This window comes from Suricata suricatta, chromosome 1, assembly GCF_006229205.1.
Source record: "Suricata suricatta isolate VVHF042 chromosome 1, meerkat_22Aug2017_6uvM2_HiC, whole genome shotgun sequence".
NCBI classification, from domain to species: Eukaryota; Metazoa; Chordata; class Mammalia; order Carnivora; family Herpestidae; genus Suricata; species Suricata suricatta.
Window position 1 is genome coordinate 106,142,986 of NC_043700.1, and position 5,276 is coordinate 106,148,261.

Below are 5,276 nucleotides of genomic sequence, written 5' to 3' on the forward strand. Positions count from 1 at the left end.
AGAGGTGATCACTCCTCACAGAAACCAGGAATGAGAGCAGGTACTTACTTCTTTCTAATGAATCCTGATAGCTAACATTCACTGTGTTCAAGGAACTACTCTAAAAACTTTACCTAGATTACCTAATTTAATCCTCACAACAAGCATTTTCTCTAAGGAACGTGGCATTGTTGTCTCCATTTTACAGATGAGGACATGGAGGCACAGAAAGGTTAAGTAACTAGATGAGAGAAAAGGAAATCATGTCCAAGTAGAAGGCTCACCAGGAGACAAAAAGCATTATATCACCTCAAGAATTTCATGGACAGTCCAACCTGGATGGAAGAGCTTCTTTTCTTCTCTGTTCAGGGTTTCTACTTCCAATACAGCTGGGGCTGTACGAAAATATCTACGCACAGTGCTACTCAGGAACTGGGCTGGCCTTGATGGACATGACAGGAAGGACAGGAAGAATGTTCTTCTCTCTTCCAAACGTCTTCCCCGGGGCGCCTGGGTGGCTCAGTCGGTTAAGCCTCTGACTTCGGCTCAGGTCAGATCTCATGTTTATGGGTTCGAGCCCTGCATCGGGCTCTGTGCTGACAGCCCAGAGCCTAAAGCCTGTTTCCAGTTCTGTGTCTCCTTCTCTCTCTGCTCCTCCCCCTCTCATGCTCTGTCTCTCTCTGTATCAAAAATAAATAAAACATTTAAAAAAATGTCTTCCCCTTAGGCTGACATGGAACCTGCGTGAAATTCCCACTGACTTCTCTGGTGGGGTTAAGGCATCCAAAATGAGTTATGAAAAAGAAGTCTGATTAAAACCGGGGTAAAAACGTATGAACTCCTGGCGATATAGTAATGTGAAGGTGGAAGTTAGCTCTAGGGAAAGAGCCCTGAGGACATGAGGCAGGTTGAAGAAGGAGAGAAGGAGGAAGAGAGTTCTCAGGCTGGGGGCGCACAGAGCTCACAGGTCTCCAGGAAGCAGTGTGAAGACAACAAGGCTGAAGGGAAGTAAACACAAAACACAGAGTGGCCCACCCCGTCTCTCACACCTTCACTTTCTCTGACTTGATGTCCCCCAAGACTTTTGATGGGGAGTTTTCTTATGAAATCCCTGTCACTTGCCAGAAGGCCATTATTGCCTGTCTATATTAGAACAAGGCCACTCATCTGTCCCTGAAGCTCTCCAACTGCCCACTGCCACCACAGACACGCACTCCCCCTAAGAGTCTGTGAAGTCAGGAATGATAGAAAGGACATCCGTTCTAGGATATTATTTATACATAACATCAGTTCCATAATATCAGTTCTTCCCCCAATCTATTAATTTCCTGTGGCTGTTGTAACAATTTATCACAAACTGGGCGGCTTAAACAGAAATTTATTCTCTCCCGGTTTTGGAAGCCAGAAGTCAGAAACCAAGGTGCTGGCAGCGCCACACCCCTCCGGAGGCTCTAGGGGACGCTCCTTCTTTGCCTCCTCCAGCTTCTGGTGCCGTAGGCATTCCACTGCTTCCTTGGCTTCTGGTCGCACCACTCCAATCTCTGTCTCTATGTTCACATTATCTTCACATCAAATTCTCCCTCCCTATGTCTTCTCTTCTTCATTCAGTCAAATAATGTTCTACCTTTCTGATAAAACCACTTTATTAGATTTAAGGCCTGCCCGGATAGTCCAGGATGATTTCATCATCTCAAGATTTTTTTTTAACATAAGGGGCACCTGGGTGGCTCAGTTCATGCTCTCATTGTCTGTGAGCTCAAGCCCACATCAGGCTGTGCTGACAGCTCAGAGCCTGGAGCCTGCTTCAGATCCTGTGTCTCCCTCGCTCTCTGCCCCTCCTCCACTCGGGCTCTGCCTCTCTCCCTCTCAAAAATAAATAAATATTAAAAAAAATTTTTTTTAATGTTAACTTAATTACATCTGCAAAGATGCTTTTTCCAAACAAACTGACCTTCACAGGTTCCAGGGATTAGGATGTGGCCATATATTTTAGGGCATCACCATTCAACCTACTATATTCCATCAGAAGAACAAGTAGAAAAATGGGAACATAAATGGAGTAGTACACTATTTTAGAACCTCACCCCACCCACCTCATCAAGGAAAATACTAAAATGGGAGGTTGTATAGTGATGCCCCATAGAACTTACCAGAAAAGAACACTGGCATTTTACAGAAAAAGAACACTTAGGATTCTCCAGAAAATTCAACACATGTTGTAAAGCCCAGCATGCACACTGTTAGAAAACACACAAAAGCAGTGTTATCACAGTTACTGTTTCACTCAGCAAACACTGCGGAAGGCCTTCTTTTTGCCAGGAAAGGGAAGAGGCCTCAATACATCAATAAATAGGCCATTGCACTAACTAAAACAATCACCAGAATCTCTCAGTGATGCTAAAATCAAGAAGCCCCCACAAAATTCAACTGCTCTTTACAAAGCCTATCCTACCCCCCTCTTCAAAAAACGGAATGAGGGAAGAATAAACTTGGCATAACTGATCGGAAGAAGCAAAGTGGCCTTGCTGCCGCCGGGCACACCTGATTTTGTTCGTTTTGTTGATGCCGTAGGGAGACCCAGTGCCGGAAAAGGAAGTGTATGGGTTCTGGAGACTTACTTCAATCTGGAATTTCTCCCAACTCTATGAGATCTTGAAAAAGTCATTTAACCTCAGAGAACCTTAGGAAAACCACAAGAATGCCATGGGGAAATAGTGCTGACCCAAGTGGAGAAAGTATGGGAGGCGTTTAGTGGCAGCTGCCTGGTACGTGCTGTTTCCTTCTGTTTGCCCTGCCCAGGGGAGAGTAAATAGAGTTGACCTTAACCAAAGTTGTAAAGTGTCTGAAGTTCACTTTTCACCTGCTTTCCTGTACTTTCTTTTCCCTTTTGCTGGTAACCCTTCCAGGCAAGGAATTTGTCATTTATAGATGTTTGTTGGTAAAACTGAAATGATTGATACCAAGAGTGTCAGCTGTGGCAGCCTTCCAATTATTTTGTCTCTAACTGTGGAATGTATACCACAGGATATTTGGAAATGAGCAACAAGGTGACAGAAGATCAGGGAGCAGGAGCAGAGAAGCTGCCACGAAAGTCCTCTTACCTGAAACTCGACCCCTCTGCTGAGGACACTCATCGGATAGCTTAGAGTAGCATGCCAGGACTGAATGCATGAATGCAACCGCTCGTAGATTCCCCTCTCTCTTATAAAGGCAGGCTGAAGACTGGAAACTCATTCTAATCTGCTGTGGTTTAAATAAAATCATGAGAGTACATAGGCTTAAGAATAAGAAGTCCATTCCATTGTCACATTTACCTTCCCCAAATTTACTTATTACTTCTTCTTCCCCAAGATACCAAGACGTATGATGAATGTTTTCTGAAATAAATTTGGGTCATGTTAATATTTGATGAGTTTTTTAACACCCAAACCTTCCCCACAGCTCTTGTTCAAGAGTACAACAAATCATATTTCTTGTTTCTTTTCATATAAATACATTTAAAAAGCAAGTGGCAAATGATACTGAATATAATCCAGACCAGTTAGTGTTCATATGAATGATTATATTCATAAGGAGAAAATTTTTTTTCATAAATTCTAAATTTGTTGCATTTTCAATACAATTTCAATACAGTAGCATAATTAGCCAGACCTTTTGACACAGAGTATTAAGCTGAATGAAAGGGGATTATTTTTACCTTCCCAGGGCCAAAACAATCTAGTAATTGGAATTAGTACGATACGTCATCTAAAAATATTCCAACACGTCATTTTATGCTATTAAGAGCATGTCACTTATTTTTTAACAGGTCTGAGACAAAGAGGTTTTCATTGACCCTTACCAAAATTATTCCAAAGAAGAGTCAGCTTCCGATAAAGCCATATACTTTTTTAATTATGTGTAACTGTGCCAAGGTGTTCTTGGGGAGAAAAAATAAAAAGCTTCCTCATAACCCTTACTAAGAATCTTACCAGGGGGACTTTGCTTTTATTTAAATTAAGAGTCAATCCTTTATTAAATATATTCTAACTGGCTATTACTATTATAGGAAAATCACCTCTATGAATGAGGAGATTAGGGGTAGGAGAGGCAGGGAGAGTCTGAACTGAATTGCTTATTCTGTTACAATTCATCAACACTTCTTTTGCTTTGCAAAAATATAAAGCATTACTTTTAAATTGTAAGCATTATCCTATATCAAATATAGTGTGCAGTTAAACTTTGTGCTAGAGCTTAAAAACTTTGTGAGCTCACTAGGAAATGAGACATCTTTGATAAATAAATTAGAAATATTTAAAGAATTTATATTTCAGTTCTCTATATGAGTCAGAGTTTTCCCATTTTGGTTATTACTTATCCAATTTTTATTTGTTTTTGTAGTTAAAATTATAAGCAGATAGGACTTACAGGAAATGTTGATACACAGCATATGTACATATATGCACAAATATTTATCCACACATTTATACAAGGTGACTTAGTTAAACTCATAATGCTTTACCTGGACCTCCTACTAGGAATATTAAAATATATATTAGTTTCTCTATATGTGGAAAACAGAATATAGACAGAGAATATACTCATAATTATATGACTTTTTAAAATTCCTTTTTAATTAAAAAGGGTGAAAAATCAAATGAAACAAAGCACTATCATAAAGTTTAGTTTTTTTACTTCTAAGTAGATAGTTCTGATTTAGTTTATTGTTATCAGCTTTGTCATAGTAAGTATGAGCTTAAATATAAAGAATAAAAATCTAGCAAGAATTAAAAACCTCAAAAAAAGCCATTGTTGACAATAATAATAAGGACACCTGGGTGGCTCGGTAAGTTAAGGTTAAGCATCCGACTTCAGTTGAGTGTCAGACTTCAGCTCAGGTAGTGATCTCAAGGTTTGTGAGTTTGAGCCCTGTGTCTGGCTCTGTGCTGACAACCCAGAGCCTGGAGCCTGCTTCAGATCTGTCTTCCTTTCACTCTCTGCCCCTCCCCCACACTTGCTGGTTTGCTCGCTTGCTCTCTCTCTCTCTCTCCCTCTCAAAAATAAGTATTTAAAAAAAAATTTAAGAGAAAGAAAAAAAGAAAATAATGAGAACCACCATAAATGACTTCCAAAATAGTGAGATAGTTTTCAACTCAACAGCAATGTTTACCAACTAACACCTAATAGTAAAAAAAAAAAAAAAAAAAAAATGTGGCTATTGTATCACAGACTGTGTGTATCAGTTGTTTTGAAGGTCTAATTTACATCAATTTCATAGTTTTCAGATATCTGTTTATAATGTGAGGTAGGAAATCAGA